The 26,537-nt window shown below is 39.4% G+C and overlaps 1 long non-coding RNA gene across 1 annotated transcript in view; it reads right to left on the bottom strand.

Moving 5' to 3' along the window:
* Nucleotides 1-2,583: 2,583 nt before the first annotated feature.
* The window catches only part of LOC124066903, an 82,512-nt gene continuing 58,558 nt past the window's right edge, over nt 2,584-26,537 (bottom strand). Inside the window, exon 3 of the long non-coding RNA XR_006844661.1 lies at nt 2,584-3,385. This is a non-coding gene — a long non-coding RNA (uncharacterized LOC124066903). The remainder of the gene's footprint in view (nt 3,386-26,537) is intronic.

Here is a 26,537-nt window from a genome sequence, read left to right as displayed (position 1 = left end):
TGTTTTTAGAACAGTTTGGTCATAAGAGACCAAACAGGAAGTTCGAACTCACATGTGCCTAAACCCAAAAGATACCACTATCACATTGTTTATCTGTGAATAACTTGGCAAACCAAGTTGTTCATGTGTGCTTATATACAATATTAATGATTCCATTTGCAATAAATATGAGGTGCCATTTTGCATCCTGTAAGAAAATATGACAAAAGGAAGAGTCGTTTTCTTCGTCTTATGTTTTAATGGTCAGAAAAAAGTAACAAATCTATTTAATTGTTTGATTTTGCAAGCATATTATCATTTTTCATGCCTAAATAAATAAAACCACAACAGTGACATGGACTGACAAAGTGAGGGCACTCTATGTCTACAGTGAGCTGTGACCTCGGTTGGTCCTTGTGTAACCTCCTGTGTGCTGGGGTATTGCCAGGCATCCTGCCACCTTGTGGTTGCCTTCAGTATTGCAGTACAGTATAATCCACTGTGGATTACCACTGGGTAATGCTCCCACGATTAAAAGGGATTTTCTCTCTGGGGTTTTAATGAGAATCTCAGCACTGTTTGTAGAGTTGACTGGCCTGAGGTCTCTGTGTCAAAGCTGGTGCTTTGTATGTGTGTCAAGTCAGTCTGTGTGTGTGTGTGTGTTTGTGTGTGAACGTGCATGTCTGTCTTTGTGTATCTCCTAATGTCTCCATGATGTCTCTATTTTCTCTTGTCTGTCTGATCCTTTATTCTTTTTTGCTTTAAGAATAAAGGTGTGGGATGAAGGTGAAAACAATTCAATAAAACTGAAATGAGGTCTTGTGGAGGGAAAAAAAAATAAACGAAATGTTTTCTGTCTTGCACATCATTCTAAAATTCTATGAGATAAAGTGCAAGCTAAATAGAATGTTTTCAGTATAAGAATCATTTTATATGCTTTCAACAAATGCCTGTCCTTCTGAATTACTACTACTAAACTGTCAAAATTCAGGTGATTGCATTTCATTTGTTCTCTCCTGAAAGACAAACAAAAGTAGCGCCAATGTAGTGAAAAGCAACATTATTAATTAGAGATTGTGTGATTTGTTGTTTTCATGAAACCAAATGGATGCGTGAGGCTACTTTGAAACTTTTAAAATAGTTTCAATCCCACTTAGTTTTTACTGAGATACATAGTGTACATGTAGTATAACAATATTTGTGGACAAAAACAGGCAGTCCATTTTATACCTGTTAATTATTCAAAGGTTTTGTCTATTTATTAATAATCTTTACTTTTAGGTGTTGTGGACTCACAGCAGGTCAGAGCTTTAAAATTGCATGTAACCAGGGCGGTATAGGAGTCCCACTGAATCAAAAAAAAACCAAGACATCAGGGCACTGAGGGCACATCCTGCCAGGCAGACTCTTGGAGAGACTTCAATCAAGCCAAGCTACAGTAGGCAAGGTAACTGTGATTACTGCTGCCATACAGTGACAGCTAACAAGGAGAATTTGATGTAACATTTGGAGATTTGGCAGTTTATTCATTTAATAAGTGTGTGTGTGTGTGTGTGTGTGTGTGTGAGCGAGAAAGAAAGAGAAAGAGAAACACATGTGGATGAATAGAGTGTGAATATTGACAGAAGTGGAAAGGAGAAATGAAACTAAAACTTTCTTTGATCATGTGGCCTGTAACACTCCGGTTAGGCAGTGACATTTATGAGCTACGCTGCAGACTGGAGTGTCTGCTAGCAGTGAGAGTGACAGCTCTCACTGGAGTGCTGTGGACACAGGTCAAATGTGAATCATTACATCTGCGTTATATGCCTTTCTGCTGTGTGCAATGGCTATTTTCTTACATTTTTAAAAATATGATACCCTAGCGCATTGACACACAGCACAGACTTGGTGTTTAAGTTTACTATGTAAAAATGGTCTAAAACTGGTGTAACCCGTTGCTAGATATCAATCATTCAAACTCTTGAAGTTCATACAAAAAGCATGAATGCTGTGCAGCCTGTATTGTGGAATCATGATATAAAGTTTCTCTAGGCACCCACAGCTCTGAGCTCTGATTGCATTCCTGCACCTCCGTTTTCATGGCAATTGCATACAAAATACCTGCACCGAAACTATGCTATTATATCTTTAAAACGTATGTATAGAGGAATAGATGGATGGAACTTGGGTGCTTTCATCATGCAAACTTTCCAAGTTTCTTTGTGTCTCCTCTCCTCAAATGACCTGAAAATCCTCTCCCCTCCACCATCAGATCTTCCAGTCTCTTACATGCACTTCCAGGAGGTGTGGTAGGCTTCTGGAGGAGCAAAGAGCAAGGAAACACAGGTGTATTCCTTCTCACACACACACAGCCTTGCTGGGAGGAGCTAAGATGCGAGGAGAGATGCTAGCATGATGAAAGAGTTTGACAAGAGGGTGCATAATCATTGCTGTGGTGAAATGATGATTGTCTGACTAATGTCAAAACACTTGGGTTGACACTTTTATTGCTTTACAGCCAGTCATGAGTGTGCTACTTTGGTCTACTACTTCTAAAGTAAAATCACTCTATTCTTTGATTTTTTTTCCTCTTCACCGTGTGAGTGAAATATGCAGCTCCTGCATGCCTTTCCTGTGGCATTCAAACTTTCACACTGAGACACCCTCAACACTTTCTCCATCTGTTCTTCAATGTGCAAAGACAGGCCAGAAGACTGTGAGATCTACATGTCTGCATTTGTCTGTGTGTGTAGGCATTTCCATGTGTTTTTGTTGTGGCAGTGGGGCACACGTGTGTGTGTGTGTGTGTGTGTGTGTGCGCGTGTGTGTGTGCGTGTGTGTGTGTACGGGCGTGCATGTGCATGTGTTTGCATGCATGTGTGTGCCAGACTGGCCCCAGGGTCCTGAGCCATCAAGCTTTATGAGGTATGGCAAGGTGAGAGCAAAACATCTGCTAGCCAGAAGAAAAGCCCTGGACTGGGACTCATACTGGGTTTGGACACACACATACACACACACACACATATATATGCACTGAATTGCTCTCAGGCAAAAATGCATACAAGACTCACTGCCAGAACCTTTAAAATACAGGTCTTTTTGTCTGTCTAGGCTACAAACATACAAATGCAAAACATTCATGCATAAATCTAAAGAAAAAAAATCTCTTTCATGTAAACACACACACACACATACACACACTCGTCTTCAGGCTTTCTTTTTTCTAACCCCCCCCCCACCACCATCACCACAGATTGGCTCTTGTTCTCTCTTCTTCCGGCGTTTCCGTCATGTCAAGGGCATTGGAACAATCCCCTAGTACCTGCCATCGTCTCCCCCCTCCCTTCATCCCTGCGCTCCTCTCTTCCCGCTGCTCCTCCTGTCTTCTTGGAACACCCCGGAGAGGAGAACTGCCATGTAAGGTCTAGTGGAGAGAGGATAGACACAGAGAGCGTTCAGACTGCCTCTGACATCGGAATCACTGAACCTGCCCACATCTATTCTCTCCAACCTTGTCTGTCAGAGTGCCTGTCTGTATGTTATATGTGTGTGTGTGTGTGTGTGTGTGTGTGTGAGGAGCTCTGACTCCTTCTTTTTTTTTTTAACCCCTTTTGTGTGCAGGCGAAGTTGGCTGACAAAGTAACTTTTCTTCTCTGTCTGTGGGGGAAGATATGTGCTTTCTTTCTGCTTTGGCATTTTTGGCCCCTGCAGTAAATTTGTTGGAGCAGGTTGAAGGTGTCTTGTTCATGGCACATCACTGAAGCTTATGGGCTGAAAGAGAACACTAACTCCAGCAGTGGGGATACCATAGTTTTCTCCTTTTCTCAGTATTGATTTTGGGATCTGTCTGCACTCATTGTCCCTTTGACAAGCTGTGTAAATAAAAGTTAAGAGAGAAACAACAAGAGAAACGCAGATACCAATTCACCAATTTCTTAAATCTCTGAAATTCGGGCCTGAATGAAATGAAGCCGTCTCTGTGTAAGTGGCGCAGCCAAAATGATGCAGTCCTTGTGTTTTGTTATGTAAAAAGCAGTCGCCCTCTTTAATATGTCTTGTCAAGTACCCCTGAAGAGGTTTGGTTAAATTACAGTTATTGGTTGAAAACTGCTTGATATTTTCCGTTTTAGCTGCTGCAAGTACAATTCCTTTCTGTCTTCTATTGGCCTGACTCCCCATCAAACTCATGTGTCCGGACTGCCTGGTCTGTAATTGTGAAACACTTCAACCAGCATGAAAGGGTATAAACAAATAGAAATAATGCTTTTTTCTGCAACATAAATAAATAAAGTGCAGAATTTCAGTCAAGCAGAAGTTCAAATGACAACAAGCACTACATCAAGTCTAGATTTTAAAAATGTTGCCAACAGGGAACAATGTGGGCTCCAATTATTTGGTTGTTAAATGGAGAGGAATTAGACTGCAAATGGTCACAAATATGTATCACGTTATCTACAGCTGGAAAATAAGATTAACACAACTTGAAGTACTTTTTATTTAAATGACTGCTCTGGATAGCAGTACTGTGTTTTGGAAATGTTGTGGTTAAACAAAAAAGTTGTAATAGCTTCTAAGCTTGTAATAGTTATGCTATACATTATTGTATCCTTGTTTATTTAATGCAGTGAATTATGGCTTTACAAAACTTTTGTGTCTGTTTGTAGTCTATTAGTTCTGATACCTTAATTTTTGCTTTGAAGCAATATATTCAAAAGATGATGATAATCTGACCACTGTGTGACCAAAGAAGGAAAACTGAATTGTTCTGTATTATAAAAGCAAAATGGTATAAGTGAGTGAAAATTGGTCAAACAAACAAAAAAATGATAATAACAAAGAATTTGTTAACAAAGAAAATATTTGGTTCAAGCTATGACAATTTGCATTATTGTCTCTGTATTGTGCATTTTGGACTGTTATTCAGATAGTTCAGTTGCCTGAACAAATTGTTGGCGATTATGCAGCATGGCAATGTTAAATTTGTATGTTTCATAAGTACATGTACGTGGTATATATATATATATATATATATGAGAGCTGAATTTTTTTTTCTTGGGACAAAGGGTTGGTGGGGAAAGAGACAGCTTGTCTCTATAGCAACAAAAAAGAGATAGTTTAAACAAGATGTCTGAACATTTTATAGCCGTTTTTAGCACCAAAACATGAGCTTTTTTTCACCCTAACAAAATGGTTTATGCTCCTAAAGCTAAACAGACCTTAAACACAGCGTGTGAAAAGTAAAGCTGAAACACAGTCGACCTTTAAAGTTGCAGGATAAGGTTTCAACATGTCCAGAGTGTCCAGCAATGTACAATGCCAACAGTTATTACTGGGAACTGAAAAAGATACCCTGAGCTTTGGAAGCTTTAAGCTTTATTTTATGGTGCTCTGCCCCATTTTATACTTTTACAACAGTTTCTAACTTAAAAAAAAGGAATTATTATATATGCACTCAATTAAATGGCTGTATCTATTGTGAACATACTTACTTGTGTTTTGCAAACATAAATATAACTGCCATTATAACACCTTCTTTGTAGCCAGATCTGGCTTGTTTTTGTACATCATTACATTTAGCATGGCAGGTTAAAGACTTAAAGCCTTTCTATATATTACTGATAAATAGTAAAATAAGAGCATGCACACCCACACATCCACAAATGTATTTTCTTTTGTCCTCTGGCTACACACATTAGCATATTTAACAATGTCGAAAGAGCTCTCAAAAGAGCTGTTTGTCAGAGACCATGGTCCAAGACTGATGAATGATATCTGATCCAGTCTCAGAATGAATTAGCAATTGCTCGCTCACATGATGAACACAGAAAAGGAGAGCAATTGGATGTTTGGATTAATGAGAAAGAGAGAGTGGTAATTCAACAGAAGTCAAGGAGGAAACAAAAACCGAAGAACTAGAGGGTGGCTTGAGGAACTCTTAGATGAATGTGCACCATGACTGTGGCACTGCAGTGGGCTGCCAGAGCGAGCAAGTTAAGTGGCAAATGCAGATTTGCTGTGAATAAGTGGCTACTTGTTACAGAAATTATGCAGAGGTGTGTGTGTATGTGTGTTTGAGCGTATGTGTGTGATGCATATGTAGTAGCCATAATGGAAATCACTCAAAGCAGAGTTTTTCACTCTCATAAATTTACCAAACTGGGGATCGCTCACTCCAATTTAGACAATAGCTTCACCTACAATAAACACGTTTTTACTGTTTTTTTATGCAGTTCTCTCCTCAGTTTTTGTGCTATGCTCATGCCACTCTAAATCAAGTGTCTGCCATCATCACAATCTAAATCCATTTGAATATTGGGTTTGGCATAACAAATTAGAGACAATAATCATTGAGAATGGACAGCACATTAAGCAGCACATGTGCTGCTAGGAGACATGAAGTGGATGCTGGGGAGGGAAGGCACAGGTGTTGGGGTGACTTCCAGAAAGGATAGGAAGGAAACAGCGTGAATGGAAAATGTGATAAATGAAGGAAAAATGAAAGATAAGGTGGGTACGAAGATGATAGAGGGGGAGAGTCAGTGAAAAGATGCTGCACAAGAAGAGTAACTTCACCCAAAAGATTCATAAATTTCAAACAAGCCAACTGACAAAGTTTTTAGCCCACATCTTGGCAGGGAAGAGTACACATGCACGCATGCACACACACACACACACACACACACACACACACACACACACACACACACTGGCTGGCATAACATCACATTATGGCACCTAGATTATCCAGTAGGCATCTGGTGAGGCAGCTAACACGCTCTAGCAGAGCATACAGGCTAGGCCATATGTGCGTGCGTGTGTGTGTGTGGGCACATGCTACCATGCATGCTGTTGTGTCTGCTTGGCTGTGTTCATGTATGTGTGTCTATGTGTGTGTGTCAGGTGTCTGTGGGGACAGCTGCTCACTAAATAGTATTATTGTGTCTAATTGGGGATTACCAAGTCAGTGTGTGGTGGTGGAAAGTATTTTGTCTCGGCTGTTGACAGGGCACACATACAGTATGCAAATGTACAGGAGCCAGACAACACAGGCATCTGGCTGCACTTGTGAAATCAAGTCTGGTAAAAGTCTCCTTTAAATTAGTGCTGATATTATTAGTCAATTACTGAGTTTGTCAGTCAGCACAAAAAATCACTGGGGGTAATTTTGGTGATTAATCAATCACCATGAAGTCATTTATTAAGCAAAAGCTTCAAATATTCACCAGTTCCAACTTTTCAAATGTGAAGATTTGCTGCCTGCTGTTTTCTGTCATTGTTAATTAAATACATTTGCGTTTTGGACTGTTGGTTGGAAAAAAAATATGAAGGGTTCACCTTGGTCTCTGAAATGGGTGTTTTTCAAATTTATAACACAGTCTGATGCCACATACAGAGCCTGAGCTAATCTACAATGGACATCCTATGGGCTTTCATACAAAAACACAAAAGAAAGAAAAAAAGTGCACAGTACAACACACAGACGCAAGAACAAAACACAGAGTTACATTGCCACACACCTTCAGGTCACTGAGTACTTATTTTTAATCGTATCTTTGAGTTTAATATATACAATAAATTAGTAATACTTAATGTGTTTAGTTTCTTGAGAATATGGTAGGATCTTACTGATTCATGATCCAGTGTTTTAATTGTGAAATCATATTACACTAGGAGAAACTCTATCAATTTTACACATCAAAGTTTTAGTTCGGATAGATAGATAGATAGATACTTTATTGATCCCAAGGGAAATTCAAATTCATTATAGGTCTTGGGAGTACTACTGCATATGTGAAAAAGTTGTATAAAGCGTTATGTGTCTTCGCAGGGAACTGCATGAAAGCTGATAGTGACAGAGCCTCAAGTGGAGGTGTGGAGTTAGAAAGAGGTAAGCTTACCAGACCTATAAGCCTGCTCCTCAACTTTGCCTGATTCCAGCAGCTCAAAGCCACATTAGCTGGTTCTGCTGCATCAATTTAGTTAATTTTTGATCGTTTTTTATAAACTGTCCAGCACACACTTAGCAGTAGAAACGGCTTTTACATGTACATTAATAGAATGATAATAATTCGTTTAAGAACGCACTAGTATGTCTGGTGCTGACTTGGTAGGGTAGCAAAGTTCAAATGACAGTCAACTATTTGCTCACATCTCACATGCTCACACCAGACTAAAACCAGTGACAGCATTGGCTGGGAAGGTATGAGAGTTATGAATGGCTGGAAAGCATGCCACTCAAAGACTATTTTCTGAACAGAAACAGTTAGTGGACCTTGTGGTTAATCTTTACATCCAGGGATCGATTTTTTAATTAGATTCTATGACTCTTGCCATAGGGGGTGGCACGGTGGTGCAGTGGTTAGCACTGTCGCCTCATAGCAAGACGGTCCCAGGTTCGAATCCCGGTCTGGGCCCTTCTATGTGGAGTTTGCATGTTCTCCCTGTGTCTGCGTGGGTTTTCTCCGGGTTCTCCGGCTTCCTCCCACAATACCAAAAACATGCACATTAGGTTAATTGGCTACTCTAAATTGCCCCTAGGTGTGAGTGTGAGAGTGTGTGGTTGTTTGTCTTTGTGTGTTGGCCCTGCGATTGACTGGCGACCAGTCCAGGGTGAACCCCGCCTCTCGCCCGTAGTCAGCTGGGATAGGCTCCAGCTCCCCCGCGACCCTGACGGATAAGCGGTATAGAAAATGGATGGATGGACTCTTGCCATATTAGAATTTATTTAAATATTATTGACATATCACACTTGTTTGTGAAGTGAAGCTGACTTGATTTTGATTGTCTTTGTAAGCCTGTGAATATTCTCATTCATCCAGGTCATGGTTATCTCAAGGAAATTCAATCGAAAGCAACTGGACTTAGATATTTGTCTTTGAAGACGTTTCACCTCTCATCCAAGAGGCTTCATCAGTTCCTGCTCGCGATTGAATTTCCTTGAGATTGTCTTTGTAACATCATCCATGCTTCCTATCTTGCTATTTGCCTTTAGGTTTATTTCTGCAAATACACCTTTTGGCATATGCTACTTCTTTAGCAAATACAATATAGTTGAATATCTCCTGAGACATCTGATTAATTCACTGTGCAGTTCACCATATGTTATCATGCTATTTCCGTTTCTTTGATTCAAACAAATACACTCCCCACCGCTACTCTGAAAGATATATCCGTTTGCATTTCCACTTACATTCTTTCCACCTTACTGTTTGTCAGATGCTCTACACACATGCACCTGTGCACATACTAGCATATGCAAAAAGTTTGAACAAAAACACACAAAAATCAGACACAAAAATGCATACACACCCGCATTCACGCCCCCCACGCTCACACTCTTTGATCTTCACACTCACTGTCCCCATATATACTTTCCCAACAATCGCCGAGACAAATCGCTGTGGGACCTGCCTCCATGTCTCCAAACAGCCAGTCATACAGTACCTATCCATCTAAGCCTTGACACACAGCGATGTAAAAATAACACAGCAGCACTTAAAAAGGCTCCAGGGGAACGGAAACATGGCAGCCGAAAGCACTTCAGTTTATTTCTAATGGGACACCCACATAAGCCAGGAACGGGGTATTTGTCACAAATCTAAAGGGAGAAAACATTTCAATAGACTGCCATGGTTTACTTATTGGGTGCCAAGAACAAATTTATAAAAATAAAAATGAAGCTAAATTAACCTCCAAATTAAAAAAAAGGGTAACATACAGTTCAAAAATACACTTTCTTGTTAAGAGATAGGTGAGTATATAAAGGACATTGATCACTGGCTTCTGATACACAACAGTGCAAATTACATCTTAATGTTGTAGCTAGGTGGCATAAGGCTAGTTTCAAATATTTAATATACTGCTGCAAAGTTTAAGCCACAATAGCGTTATATTTTTTTAATTTGATCAACTCTTCTTAACTGCATGTAAAATGTCATGTAAATGTAATGGAGTACAAAGTACAATACTTCCCTCTGAATTTAACAGTAATGAAGAAGAAGTATCCATCTATCCAACTATAGTAAGTTAACCTAATGTGCATGTTTTTGGAATTGTGGGAGAGAAACCACACAGGCAGAACATGCAAACGCCACCCAGAAGACTGGGATTTGAACCTGGAATCCTCTTGCTGTGATTTGACAGTCCTAACCACTGCACCACTGTACCATAAAATAAAGTAAAAGTAATGGAAAATGGAAAATAACTAACTACAATACTTCTCCACCATTGCTGGTTGTTAGATTTTGCCCGCTTTAGTATGAGCCAGGCAACCTAATTCTCTCATTTACAGTCTTTATGCTAAGCTAAACTAACAGGCATTTCATTTTGTTGACAGTGGTATCAGTCTTGTCTTAATGCAAGAAAGTGAATAACCACATTTCCCACAATACCTAATAAATCCTTAAAATGTGTGGACTTTTAGAACACAAAGTTGCTTGGGGTACTGTGTGTATTAAGGTTGCCTGACCTGGAATACAGTGCGTGCATGTTTATCTGGATGTCTGCTTTCAGCATGTGCTTGTGTGTGCAGAGCTCAGCGGAAGCAAGGCCATATGGAAACACGGCAGAGGCTTTTTGCACCTCTTTGCACCTTCTGGTCTTTCCACTGCTTATATTGCCGTAGGGAAGAAGGGAAAGCAGAAAGGGTGTAGAGGAGGTATAGAGAAAGAAGTAAAGAACTCTAAATGGTTTGGGAGGCATGCTGTGTGTAAGGACACTGCAAGGACGTGGGATATATCGGTGGTGGTGGGTGGGGGTGGGGGGACGTCAAGGAATTCCTGAGCACAAAAGGAAATAAACAAACCCTCATATACAGACCAATGCAAAGGCACATGCAGCACACACTGTATATCCTTAATAAATAAATAATAAATCATGTCATGTAAATCCTGAAAGAGGTTGCTTGGTTGCAATCTCAGCCTTTGTGAATGTTTTCTGAAACCTCAGTAACACATACTGTACGTGGTGTTTTGTGTAAACAGCTTTTGTTTCACACAGTGGAGCCGGCATGCTAAACAGCCTTTGCGCTAGTGTCTGACAACTTTCTAAATGAAGCTCATTATGTCCTCATTGATTTTTCATATTCTTTCTCATAGGTAAATACCCCCAAGGTGCTCCTCTTACACTCTGCCCTGCCGCTCGCCGCTCCTCCCGGTCTTTCTCTGTCTCTGTGGTAACTGTGCTATCTATCCATCGTTCCGCTGGTTTTTATCAGCCGCTCCCCGAACAGCGGCAAACAGCAGAACACTTAAGGGAGCTGAACGGTTTCCAATTAGCAAAACAAATACCTCCGCTCACTCTCACCCTGTCACATAGTGCCTCAGAGAGCCTGGCCGGCCATTACAGACAATTAGAATTTAATAAGCCCAATATGCTCACTGTACTAATGGAGAGGGAGGAAGGGAAGCAAGGAGGGAGAGCAAGAAATGTGCCCTCATCACCCCCCTCCCTCCCTCGGTTGCTATATATTTCTTATTGCTCTAAATCCTTGTAGTTGTCCTGGCAGCTTGTTCTTATTCGAATAGTGTCATGGCTTTCTGGGGTAATCTCAGTGACTATACAGCCCTTCTCTCTTCCACTCTCTGTCGCTCTCTCGTCAATATCATTTTCTCACCCCTTTTTCACCTTCTCTTTTCTTCTCCTGGTCTTCCTTCCTACTCACACATATTTCTCTGCATTCCACCCGTCTCACTGCTCCTATTCATTCATCTATCCCTTTCTCTTGTCGTTCTGTGCCAGTTCTTTCCTCACCCTCCCTCCATGTTTTTTAACCCTCATTTCTCACCTGTCTTGTCTTGTCCCGTCGGTCTGGCTCTGTCGCTCATGCTGATGCTTTTCTTTTGCCATTTCATCCGATTGTATTTATCCCTGCCCTCATCTCTGTTCTCATTTTACTGTGACTCTACATTCTGCCTAACTCACTTTCTCACTCTTTGGCCTGTTCTTTCCTCTCTGCTACACTATCACCCCTTTTTTCATGCTCTCTTTCATCCTCCTTCCACGCTCAACCTACTACTGTATATCTCTGCTCGGTGTCTGTGTCTCCTCTCAGTCTCCCTCTCTGTTTCGCCTGTGTAGTAAGGCCCTATGAAATGAGGTGATACAAATGGCATTTTATGGGTCTGTGCAGCACAACCAGGCCGAACACAGTAGGCAATCATAAAAGCCATTGTCTGCTGCGAATGCCACTTTTAATGTGTTCCATTTGATTTAATGCAAGCGATAGGTGAGGCAGGATAGGAGGTGAGGCCTCAGAGGTGAGGAAGAGAGTGTGGTGAGAGGTAAAAATGGAGATAAAGAGGATAAAGAGACAGGGTTAGAGACGGAGAGAGAAGGGAAGGAGAGAATAAGAGAAAAGGCTGGGGAGAGCGCTATCTAGGTCGTAACTGGAGTCCTCACTTCTGGGTTCAAATAATAAGGGACAGCCAAGCTGATATCTAATTTCTAGGGAAGAAATGCCATTTAGAGTGAGAATGAAAATGGAATGCATGCAGGGGAGCAAACCGAGGTGGAAAGAGAAACGAACAGACAAGGGAGAGTGAAATATTAAAAAATAAATGCAATATCCAATGCACAAAGTGATTACATCGCCAGAGGGTAGCAGAGGTGTGAGGATTCTGATGGCTTTTTAGGGCTTATAAAGCCGTTCATTTAAAAGAACACGCATATTTATATCCAGATGGGAACCTTGTAGGTATTACCTACATCCCCCCTCCACACTCAACTCAATCCAGGAGAGATATGTGACGGGGGTAATTGCATAAATCTGTCGTTAGTGTACAAGATTGGATGCATGATTCAAATTTCAACCACTTTTATTTTTCAAAGTCCATTTCTGTCAGTGTGCGTGCGGTGAGGGTGGAGAGGAGCTGCTGTTAGCAGTAGATTGCAGTACCTCAGCCATTCAATTACTCTTAATTGGATGAATAGTCCAAGACTATGAGTTTGTCTCAACATGCCCTTGCATTAAGATAAAAATGAACCTCATCAAACCCCTGTGCTTAATATAGAGTTATGAGCAATGCATCAGACTCATTTGATGGCCTAAATAAATAGGTTTTGTAAGCCAAGCACACACACATGCGCACACACACACTGATTAGAGTTTTTTTGTTTCTTACTTCCGGCAACTCTTCTTTTACTTCAGTTCTTTAATATCTTCATCTTTTGCTACTTTCTCTTCTGATTATCAATATCATCTTTGCGGTGTTGACTGACAATCATGTAACTGAATTCCTAGAAATTATTTACATCTGACATTTCAGGTGCTTTGTGTTGAGAATGTGTTAGGATGTGATTCATCCTGATTCACCTACATTGTATTTGTACGGTCTATCAAAAAGCTTTATTATGCACTAATGTCCACTTACTAAACATAACATGTTATACTGACCATGATACATAAATTCAGGATATGTGATTAAGGGGGCAAATTATGTACCACGGACCACCGTAGCACTAAATATAGGTTGTTGATCCACTGTGACTGAATAAATGAAACCGTTACCAGAAACATTGAATTTTGTAACGGTATTGACAAGGAAACTGCTTAATATACATGTGGCCACTAGACTTAATAAGGTCAGTATTGGCACTGTTATTGAACCAGTGGATCAGATTGGTGGAGCTTGACCTCTTACTTTCAGTCTAATGCATAAGGAGCAGTTCTCTTCACTGCCCTGCAGGCTAGCACCTGGGCTCTTTGGGACTCTTTCACACCTTTAATGTGGTTCATTTGCTCAGCATCAAAGAAAAAATAAAGTACGTTGCTGTCTTTAAGCTCTGGTGTTTTTTTTTTGTTTTTTTTTTGAACAAGCAAATCAAGAGAGTTGTAATATGAAGTTATAGAGCTATACTGCCAATCACCCTGTATCATCAGTAATTATGAAAAATAATTGATTCAATCTAACTGCATGTTAGGAATAATGACAGACAGATAGAGGCAGAATGAATAATAACAAATGGATACAAGCTACTATGTATGGGGCCTGTGTAGAGAATGGGGAAGCTTGCTGTAGATGTGGAGTTTAAACATCAAATGCTGGTGCTTTGGCAAGGAAGGAGTTGCTGTAGTCTATTGTAAGATGATAAGCACCACCTGGGTCACTATCCTAGTGAGGAAGCAGTGGATATAATGTTTTAGAAAGGGAATGGGGACTCAACCATCTCTTGATGACCACTTCCTGATTTTAATCTGTTCCCATTGCACTGTGGTGCATGTATACCAATCAGATTGCAATCTAAATTAATGCCCGGTGTCAAGGGCTTAACAGACTTTCAGGATCTGCACTGACACGGAAACACATTTAGCTTGACTTCATATAAAGCTTGATAGCGTTTAGAGGAAACCGCATCCCATGTTGATGCATTTCATTAACATCTAGATTTCTCATGGTTACTGATATTTTAATGCATTCTTGTTCCCATTACCCCTTTCTATTCTAGTTAAGACCTACAGCAAATTACAAATACTCAAAGAGTCAGATAAATTATGCAGAGATTTGTTCTGTACTGCTGCTTTTCAAATGGCTGCAAGCTAGTGGTTGATCTGGCTTGGCTCGCGTGACCACAGTGATGAGTGTTTTTGGCCAACCCTTGTCTCTCAGCCTAATAGCTATATACACCCTGAGAGCAGTCCTGTGATTGTCAATGAGCACTTTAGCTTCCAAGCACCATGAGATAATTAGCTTGCCTTCCCTGCCTGTCAGACTTGGCAAGACCTCTCTAGTTTCTTTCTCTCAGTTTTTATATTTTATTTTTTTGTGAGTATGTAGAGAAAATAAGCTTTGGAGATATATGAATCTAGGCTGGTATGCAAAACTAATTAGTGTTGTAATTCAACAATCACATAAGGGATATTTCTGTTTTACTTTATCACTATTGTACTTTGTCATGTGTTCTTTTTAGAGCATGTTTCTGTTTTGAACTCCAGATTTATGTCCAGTGCCAGAGCAGGAAGTAGTCTTTTGTGTAGCTAAATGGAAAAAAGTATGAAGGTCAGCATGTAATTTAGGCTTTAAAGTTTGCATCTGAGGTTTAATTTACTTATTTATTTAATTCAATGGAACGACAATGCTTCCCTAGCCATAACCAAGTGTTTCAGGTGCCTAACTCAAATTGCACCATACCCGTTGTTTATTTACCACCATAATGGTCTTTCGCTAACCTTAAACAATCTGTAGTTTCCATTTTTATATATTATATAATGTAAGAATTTTAAAAAAGGTCTCATTCTTGTCTGGCTGGTAATGGGATTTGGATGAAGTGTTGGACATTTGGTCATATACAGCTGCATGTAGCTGATTGGTCTCTCTTAGAACAGTTTGAAAGGAATTTCCATCAATTTTACAAACCAAGTTTTATAAGTCATGAGGATAACTACTGATGGAAACAAGTTGTTAAAAAATGTGTCTGAAGTTTTAAAGATATGATAGGATAATTCACTAAGCAGTGAGGATCTAATGAAATGATCGAGGACTAAATGTTAAAATAATCCTAGTATCTTCAGCTTCTTTATTTCATTTATTAGAACCTATCTTTCACGAATCCATCCATGCCATGCCAACTGATAGAGGTGTAATATATTACAGCTATACTACAGCTTTAAAGGCAAACTCACATTGCAACATTTTCTGTTTAGTTTAGTTTTATTTATTTTTTTTTCCAGTGGAAACTCACTCTCAGCCATTAATGAAAAACAGTGACATAGGTTACAGTGCTAATGCAACCCTCAGCCCACACTCACAGAGGCCGAAGTACTTTGACAGTGTAAACATGACGAGTGACTAAAGTGATAGCTTGGAAGATTTGATCTTTGAAGTAAAAGATGATTTCATTATTATTAAACGCTTATTTCAGGATTTTTTGGTTGCTGTTTGTAAAAACACTATTCAAAGTTCTTCTCCAGCTCAAAGAGGAAGACAAAGACAGACAGATAGCAGCAGAGGTCCAGAGCATGAACAAAGCAGTGAAACAGAGAAATAAAATGTCATTTTATGAATGAGTCATGGCGGTTATGTGCAAAGGCACAAAACAATTCTATGGGAAGGTGCAGCATTACTGGATTTTGTGTGACTTTTGTGTGTGAAGCACACAATTTATCCTGTCCATTGTATGTGTGTGTGTGTGTGTGTGTGTGTGTGTGTGTGTGTGTGTGTGTGTGTGTGTGTGTGTGTGTGTGTGTGTAGCTCAACGACAGCCCCAGCCATGTTCAAACAGACACAGACCTGCAGCAGTGACCTATATGTGGCAACATTATCAGAAATCTGCCTTACATTGGAACTGAAGAATTGAAGTTTTTACAAGGGATTGTAAAAATCTTAATGTGTACTTGCTAATTGTGTACTTGCTAATATTTGTATGTTCGTATTTGAAAACATAAAGAACACTACTGGCAAGCTACAGAATGATATATAAACACATGCAAAAAAATAACAGATCTGTTCTTTAAGAAGTATGAGAAAAGAGTATATGACTGTAGGCTACTTCTACAGAGCTCAAACCTTTAGATTTCCTAATTTCTAAACATCATGCCTCATATGTTGCCTCACTCACTTAAAGGAGCGGTAAAACAGAACTGTCTAACTGGCTAAAATTACATTTACCACCTTAATCTTACCTTACTTTTGATGCATGTGTCGGAAGTACGGCCAAGTAATTCAGAGTCATAGAAATAGCTTGGCGGAGACTAATAAGTATCTGAATGATTTAGTCTGTGGTGAAATAACAGTTCTGCATTCAAAGATCTTAGCTGCTGATCTAAGCTATTTTCCCCCTCTCACTCTCCCTGTACTTAATCACTGGATGCAAATCAAACAGAGAAAGAAAGCACTAATTTAAACCTGCTTGAAGAGTTTGCGTCCCCATAGGGACTTAATAAGGTGGAGTGTCTCCCTGTGATGAGAGTGTAAAAGCAAATTAATCTCTTTTTTAAAAGACTGTGACATAAAAACCTAAACTTGCAGGCAGATGATTAATAGACTTGAAATAAAGGAGAGGCGTTTATTAACAATAAAAAACAACAACACACAGACTGCATGCACTCACTTCGCAGCACTCGACATGTTTGAGGTGTGACCTCACCCAACACATTGTAGGTCTCTGTCACTGAAATTATAATTTCTGGAAGCCTAATTGGACTGATTCGTAGACCTGGTGATTGATAATTACACCAAAGGCTATATTTTTCTGCTGCACTTCTGCTTGAATGAAAATTGTCTGTAAACTCTCAAGTGCTTGTAGGGCAATGTTTCAAGTGATATAAATTTCTTTCACAATTGCATTTTTCAAAATTTTCATTCATCTATCCAACAATGACATGACTTTAAATCAATGAGTTTTTAGTTTGTTTGTTCTACTAATGGTTTGCTCAGTTGAGATATTAGTTAATACTTAAAACATTCGTGACTCATGGATTATAATATTGTCAGCCCACAGTTTAGCCTACAGAATAAAACGTGTTTCCTGACTTTAATCTCTTCTACCATGGCTCAAAAGCATAAAATATAAAATATAAGAACAAATAAAAACAGTGTAATATAATGTAAAATAAATGTAGCCCCATGTACCAAATGCAGTTTTCTGTATTTAGTGTTTTTTCATTCATTTGCTGACTGCTGATCCCACAGCTCTGCACTGTTTGTGAGTTCTGTATCTGTACATAACACGAGCATTAGACAAGTTGAACATGACATTGCGTCTGCACTCAGGTCAGGATATGGTAACAAGACTCCACAGTGGTGCAGCGGCTCTGTGAGGCTGTACTTGTGCCCCGTGTTGATGTGAGCTAAATGCTAATGTCAGCGAGCAAATGTGCTTGCGGTAACAATACTGACATTTGGTAGTTGCATGTTCATCAATTTAATATAGCATGTTAACATTTGATAATTAGCACTGAACACAAGACCCTGTTGAGTCTGATGGAGATATGATTAGTTCTAACACAACATTAGTTTTGTTAGTAGACCAATGATAAATTGTGATGACGAAATTGTTAGCAATCAGTAAAATTATTACAGTTCATCCTGAGGGGTGCAGAAATGTGTGTATCAAATTTTATAACAATCCCTCCAACAGCCAGCCAAACTTTGCAGTATTTGTCTTAAATCTTCAAATGTCAACCTCATGGTGGCACTGAATGAAAGACAGGGATAACCAAAGTCATCAGGATATGTTATCGTGGAACCTTAAAAATCTCCACAAAAATTAGACTAATCTACTGGCAGTGGATGAAAAGTCCAGAAGTCACTAAAGCCATAAGGGTTTTTATCCTCTTAGAGACTATGAATGTCTGTACAAAACTCCCCCATAATGCATCCAATAGTTGCATTGATGGATTTTAGTCTGGTACAAAGTGGTGGAACAACCAACTCTACTGTCCGTCCTTACCGTAGTGTCCCTACAGCAATGCTCCAAGCATGACTACACATTTAAAGACCCAGTGTGCAGGATTTGATGACATCTAGTGGTGAGATTGCAGATGGCATTCAACTGAACTCCCCTCACCTAGGGAGGGGAGGGCCCTACAGTGGCCACTAAAACTTCTCTATGGCCAGTGTTTAGTTTGACCAGTCTGGGCTACTGTAGAAACATAGCAGAGCAACATGGCTCCATGGAAGAGACCCTTTGTGGATATACACCAATCAGCCAACACATAAAAACCACTGGCAGGTGAGGTGAATAAAAGTAACCATCTTTACTGTGTAGTCTTCTGTAGGGAAAATTGTGGGGAGGTTGCCGCTGACAGGAAGAGTTGCCATGGGGCAGTGTACTTGTTCTGAAACATTTAGATGGGTGGTGTGTGTCAATGAATATCCACATGATTGCCAGATGCCAAGGCTTCCCTGCAGAACATTGAATTGTAAAGATATGTTTAATTTTATTTTATTCATTTCATTGGTTTTAATGTTGTGCCTGATTGATGTTCATAGCTAATGATAGCACAGTGATTCTTAATTTCAGGTCTTCGTGCACAAATAAAAACATAATTAAATTACTTTTCTGCCCATAAATGCCACACACTGAAATTTTAACCTGCAACACAACACAATCTTATGAACTGTCTTGAACAATTTAATTAAAATACGCACACGTCTCCCAAGAATGGTGGTGACACCCTTAGTTGACAGATGTGCTTAGTCTAAATAGCAGAATCTGTATCAGTAGAGAAAAAGTTCGATCAGTGCATTCCTACAACTTCTAGAGGCATGAAGTTGAACTATACATTACACAGCTATGTTCTGTGTGTGCGAAGTTGAACTTGCCCTTACAGCCCTTCACAGATAACCTGCCACTGTCCCCTTCTGTTGAGGAAATATACACCCTGAGCACCCACTCCCCAGTGAGAGGAAGATAAAGCGAGACTACTACCTCAGCTCAACTTGTGAGTTTGGAGAAGTTTGAAAAATGAGTACAGTTTCAACGAGCACATGCTTTGGAATCTGCTTTTGAGAATTCTGTAAATTTCCTTACAAGAACATTTGTTCCTTTTCTCACAAAGACGGTATTTTCTTTTAAATACAGCAATTACATTATTTCCCTTCAATGGTCACTATGTGTTCTTATCTGAATGGATAAATGAGTCACTCTTATGACTGCTGCAACTTAAAGACAAAATGTGTAATTCTCTTGCTTTCTTATTTATGATTCTGATTAAGTTATGTGGAATTTCAAGTGAATCAGTATCCATTCAATACATGTAGTCCACAATACCAAAATATTGGTGAATGATCTCATATGCATTGATTTACACAGTAGGCTTGTTCTTCAAAGTTAATATCAACATTATTGAACTCTTTGCTATGATCACGGTTTATAAAGCCAATGGAAGATGAAAGTGGCTCGGTGCAGAGATACAGGGCAGTGGAAAAGAGGAGCGAATAAACAAGCTTTTGTTGGAGAGAAAAATAAGAAAATACAAAACAGAGCAAAGAAAAGAGAGATGGTCGGAAGAGACAAGGAGACACTTGCATACAGTGAGATCCACTACAGAGATGCACCAGCAGCACCACCGCCCTGTTCTTGCACCATCTCTGTAATCATTTTCACCATATTAAATTTGAATTAACAACAATAGCTGAATTACATTACTAGTTGCCAAGGAAATTATTTTCACCTCACTAATGAAATTCATGAATTGATGTCTGCTGTGATTCCCACCTCAGTATAGACTCGCTCTCTTTCACACTCACATATGTGCACATATGTACATGTGAACCCAGAGGGGTTCATTAGGAAGCAATAACAGAGGTGCTGCTGTGTCATTCATCACTGTATGAAATGCACTGTTTACAACAGTGTCTATGATTAAATATGGAAATGCAGTAGAGGCATCTTAGGTGTAAATAGATAAAACATTTTTTCATGTCTAGGTTACAGATTTGGGCTGAGGGTACAGCTTAGAAGACCACAAGGGAACCACTGCAAAAGCATACTGTTAACAGGCGGCAAACATGTAATGTATGAACTCAGAGGCTCTTGAGGTCACCACAGAAACAGAGGCTGAAGCGAGAGCTCAAGTGTGTGTGTGTGTGTGTGTGCGTGTGTGTATTCAAGGGTGTGTTTCAGATGCAAAGAATCAAGAATTTAAATCCTTTCAATACAAGGCACTCAGGCATAATCCACATTAAATCACATATATTCATACAAATGTAATAAAAGTTAATTGAATGAGTCCACAGTGTCTCCTCCTCTCCCTCCCTCCCCGAGATCAGTCCTCGCTTGGCTACCTCATACTGTGATGTGCTGAATTATTTCATGAATCGCCGGCTTCTCTACAGAGCAGAGCATTCATTGTAATGTTGTGAAATGCTAGGACACCTCTCCCTGTGCATTTTCTCCCCAGCCCCACTAAGGCCCTGTGGGCCTGCACCGTGATCGAATGAGACAGGCCAGCAGATGTGTGGCTGCAAGTGCACACACACGTGTGTAGTTGTGCAATATGTACATGTGCATATTTATCAGATTATGCTTGTGTTTCTCATGCTGGCAATGGGTGTGTTTCTATGTAAATAGACATTCATGTATGCCGTGTGTGACCTTATATATGTGTAGATGTGTGTGTGGAGGAGTGTCCCATTGCAGCGTGACGGTAATCCCTGTGCATTTGCCAGCCAGCTCCAGTCATGGTTAGTTAAGAGGGAATATTCGTGATGCCGCTACCCCAACAGAGGAAGCCTAAATCAGGTTGACATGCTCCTGGCACACCCTGCACCACCACCAAATTGTTCCTGACAGTATCAAATGCATCCCATTGGGTGTTCGACAGTAGTCCAGTTCCCTTGACCTCTTCCTCTAGCGCAAAGTCCATGGCAGAGAGACAGATTATGCTAGAAAGTAAAAGAATTATTATTGAAATGGGGTTGGTGTGAAGTGTGATCATTTCTCATTTCCTCCATGTCAAAAATGAGGTAACTGCAATTTTTGCAGGGACATGAAAGTGGAAAACACCTGGTAGCTGAGGAGAAACAAGATTTTAATAAATCAAAGTTTTAGGTCTAAAAAAGGAATGCTATCTAGAAATGGCAGTAATTTGAGTTCCTTTGTTGTATCAGCTCACTTCAACAAGGATATCTAAGTGAATCAAATGTTACAGCTTTTTAGTTCTCCTGGTAGTGGCTCCACAGGACCTCTGATTCATGCAGTCTGCTCCAGTCCAAGAGATCTGACCCACTCTATTTGATACTTTGTGCAATATTGTAGAAAAAAAAAAAAGCTTGGAAAGTTTTCTGTAAGAAGACAGAATTTAATGAGCATCTAAAATGTGGTCACTCAAATCTAATAAAGAAAGCTGCAGCATATCTGCCAAAAAATGTTTCCTGATTGAAAACAGACAGGCATGAAGAGGAGACTCGGTGGGTCTTCAGCTCATCGGCGTCACCCTACACAAGTCGACACTGTGATAAACAAGGCATGAACCAGTCAGTTTAATGTGGCTGAACCATACCACTGCTGATTTAATTTACCAAACCAAACTCAAAAATGAGCCATTAAAAAAGTGTTATTTTATTGATAATTAATCTGTTCAATGGACACTTGTAATATGTGATGGCTTCACATGTCAGTGTGTGTGACCCTCACCCCGTAACTTGCCCCCTGCAGCACTGCACAAACCAAACGCGTTTAGTCAACTTGCTGAATTACATGATGGTTAATTACATATACCGGTCATGCCAGTGAAGTGAAAAAGGCACACAAGCTGACATATGACACACAGTTCACCATTAGCCTACAGTCGGACACAAACCCCTGACCCTCACTTAATGTGTGTAGTATGTGTGCATAAGCAGGTAAATGTCATCATGGCAATCAGAAGGTCAGAGGCTCACATCCAGGGCAGATCAACCTGAATACGGAATTTAATAATCAGCTCTAAAGGATCCCTTCAAAATGAGACTATCCACCTACATATTTAAATGTTTGCTGCGTTTTATGGCTAGAAAATAGTTGTGAAAGTCCTGACTGAATACGGAATTATTCATTGAAAAAATATTCAAAGTAAAAGAAATTCTGTATTATTCTAAGTCTGTTTTCAAATTTGGTTCACTCTGCAAAGTCTGAACTTGAGTTTGAACCTGCTGCTGAAATGCATTTTCCAGAGATTAAATTCGTTCCTTTAGCAAGCTGTAGTACAATAAATGTATCTCTATCAGCACAATGTACTATATTCTAATAGCATACTGTGTTTAAATAAGTAAATTCCACAGTATTTGGCCTAATTTCAAGATGACTGCAATAGCACTGGATGCTAAGTTGCTATTGCTTATACCTCAGATAATAGTGGTGCAGTGCTTTGTACCTTCAAAACATAGGCAGTAATATATAACAAATCGACAGACAAATGTACTTGTTTTGAGTGTATCTGGTTTTAAGATACAATTTCTTAATATATAGCCACATTTCAAGACAATGACATTAACATTTGCTACATCTAAGCATATTTTCCTGCATTATGAGAAAATACATTTTGAATCTTAGGGATGTTCCTAGTAATAAATTAAATGGGAGGTTTACACTTAGACAAGATGACTAGTCCAAAAGCAAGAAAACGCACAGAAAACAGTCAAAATTGGGCACAATTTGATCTATAACATTAAATGTAATCCAGAAAAAAAAACACTGTGTTCATTATAAGAGCCATTGAAACTGAGAACATCTGAGACACAACAGTTAACCGGCATTATTAACATTAGTAAAATATGCTTAATTTTTATAAAATAACATTTGGCTATGAAGACACGACATTTAAGTTTAAGTTATGTCAGTATGTATCACTGCAGCAGCTAATCCTGAATTTAAAGTCACTGAATGGCTGCACAGACAGGCTAATAACAGGTGCTCTAGTTAGCCTTGTCTAGTGAAATAACAGAGTCTGACACACGCATCTCTAATCCAGACAAATGGTTTTAGTCTGGCCACACTACCTTTAAGATAAAGAAAAATCTTGGCAAGTGAAATTTTCCTGTTCTCTTCTCTCTCTCTAAATAATTTTGATTATTTTGAATAATAGTTTCCATTTTGTTTCTTTTTGTTATTTTGTTTTTGACAACCTTTGTTATGTTTAGTTCTGCGTCAGATTGGCCTTGAATGTAGCCTTCTGCCTATACATCAGAAATATAGCATTTTTGTTCAGCTCCCAGTGGTTAACAATGCAGGAGTGTGGACATTCATTGGAAAGCGTGGGCTGCACCTGATTGTACACAGACTGTGGCGACAGGAACCCATCTCAGATCATACTGTATACACTGACACAGTATATAGTATAGTTTGTTGATTTTTGATTTAAGAAAAAAAAAACAGAAACAAAAACAAAAAACATTCATGTAACCAGGCTTTCCAGCAATATTTATAACTACTTTACTTTGAATGAATTTGCTGTTCCAATTTATTTATTTTTTTTGCATTGTCATTTACTATTCAAGACTACATGGGTGAGCTTTGGCAACAAATAATCAGTTTAGACAACAGTTTGTTGTTGAAGAGCAATAGTAGTCGACCAATTTAAATACACAGTTTGACTTTAGGGACATACAAAGATTTGGCAGAACAGGTCAATACCAATCTAATATGGGAAATATACAGCTACAGCAAGCAGCCAGATAGTTTACCATAAAGACAGGAAAACAGAAAGGACACAAAATATGTCTATTCTACTTACCATTGCATAATGCTCCATTTGGGTGGTTTGAAAGTAGTGAGTGATGTCAGAATCAGAATCAGAATCAGAAACAGAATCAGAATCAGAAAAGACTTTATCGCCATGTAAGTGAAGAGGTTTCACATTACTAGGAATTTGTCTTGGTGATTGGTGCATACATAGAACATAACAGTAACATATAATTGAAGAATAAAATAAAATAAAAAATAAAAATAAAATAGAATAAGGTAACACAAAATAAAATAAGTGAAATAAATATTTTTCTGGATGTGTATGTAGTGTGTATGTGGTATTGTTATGGTAATATTATAAAATGTATATCTTTTGGTTTTTGGCTTGTTAGTTGTTATGATGTTCCTTTTTCTGTAGTATTTTCAGATTCTGCTGAGCTATCCCAGTGATGTATTGCAATGGCATTTGGGGTTGTATCATGTAAATAATGTGTACTTAAAGAATTTCCCCTCAGGGATAAATAAAGGAATTCTGATTCTGATTCTGATACTTGGTGAACTGAAGGAAAAAAGGAGTTCAATTCAATTTCATCTAGTACCTCAAGAGTGGGTCAGCCATACATCCAAAATGAGTTACCCTGACAGTGATATTTCATACTTTGATTCCAGAACCTTCAAGATGGTAGAAGCTCCCCTGAAATGGCATCAATTTCAATTATAAAGTCCCACAACAACCTTCATCAGTTTACAATAGACAAAACTCATTAGCACTTTCTTTTGGCTACTTTAGTGTGAACTCAAATCCCCTAAGACCAGAAAGTCAAATATAATTCTTCTTCTCCCACAAAATCTGTGCATCCTAAACCTGGCCCTGAGATGATTATCTAAAGGTCAGGCTTCCCTCCTCTCATCCCTCCCTTCATCATACCGAGTTTTCCACCAGTTAGTACAGTGGCATAAAGACCAAGAGCCACCCTGAACACTGACTGAGTGCCTATCATGACTCCCCACATCAGCCGTCGGCCTCACAGAAACAAGGGTTCTTGCCCAAGAAATGAAGTATGGATTTCTAATTTAGAGGGATGGTTAGAGATGTGGGTCAAAGTTGCATTTATTTCAAGGCGCCTCAGCCCCATCATGCCTTCGATCACCCTTTACTAGAAATACATATTGGACCAAGCTTATAATGGATGAGGGGGCCATTGACGGGCGGGGTAGATGAGAGGTTTGCATTATGTATTAGCTTTATCCCGTGAATGAGTAGCTGTGAAGATATATGACTATCTGATGATCGTCATTTTTTTTTTGTTCCCAATGTGCCCTTTCAAAATGGTTGTTACATAAACTGTACATTCTCCCTCTTTTGTATGACAGAGAATGGGAGAGAAGAAGAGAAAAGAAGAGGGAGAGAGATCCAGGGAGAGAGAGAGATGTCAGTTACGGACTGACAGAGGCAGATCTGGTGGGAGATTTGTAGAAAACGATGCATATTTTAAAAAACTAAAATTCCGAACACAACTAAATACACATTTTCAGTTCCATCATGCATACTGCAGCTGCAGTAGTCTTCCACCACACTGTCAGCCATTTTCTCACCATAGCACAGCATAGGCAGACGTGTGACCTGCCTGAGAGGTGTTCTCACACCTGCCTGGTTCAGGAACAGAGGTCAACCCCAAAGACCTCCCTCTTTCTGGTACTATATTTAGCTCGCTGACATGTGTGAAAGTTTCTGTCACCCCAGGATTTCTTTTTTTTTTTTTTTTTTTGAGAAGAAGGTGGCAAAGACTGGGCAACATACATGGCATGTAAATCAAACACTGTGCACACACCTTTAGAGTGTGTTTTGCGCTGGGGGGGGTTGTGATTTGCTTTTTTCCCTTTTAGCTTAAGAAAAGAGACATACAAGGACAAAAAGGCACCAAGATACTGCTCACATGACATGGAAGCTATTGGGAAAAAAAAAGAATTTTACTGGACCACAACACATTTATGCTATTGAAAAAAGTGCAATTATATTCTATTCAAATATTCATGAAAATAACACAATAGCAGTCAGCAGTGTGCTACATAATACCAATTTAGAACAACTAAATATTTCTAGACATTTTTTTTAGTGATGCCCCTGTGGTTAAGAGTGTGGGCTGAGAACTCCTCTTACTTCCAGTTTACTGGGTTGAGTTTTGAGTGAGAACATGTCGCTGGATCCTGAGTGAATGGTTGCCAAATATCCATCTTTAAACAAACTTTACCATGGTGCATTTCTGCACGACTAAAATGGTCGGTCAAGTACTGGCACTCAAAAGTAGGCCAAAGATTCCATATGCAGTCAAATTTAAATCTGTAACTTAACATGGCTTTCACTATAAACGTTTGTTTGCCCCACCAATGATGGCAATTCAATGTTCACCCTGATCTTGCAAAAGCTGTGAATGTGTCACTCCCCCAGTGTCTGCACTCTCAAGTGCTGT

This window comes from Scatophagus argus, chromosome 2, assembly GCF_020382885.2.
Source record: "Scatophagus argus isolate fScaArg1 chromosome 2, fScaArg1.pri, whole genome shotgun sequence".
Lineage (NCBI taxonomy): Eukaryota > Metazoa > Chordata > Actinopteri > Scatophagidae > Scatophagus > Scatophagus argus.
This window is presented reverse-complemented; position numbering and strand designations above follow the sequence as displayed.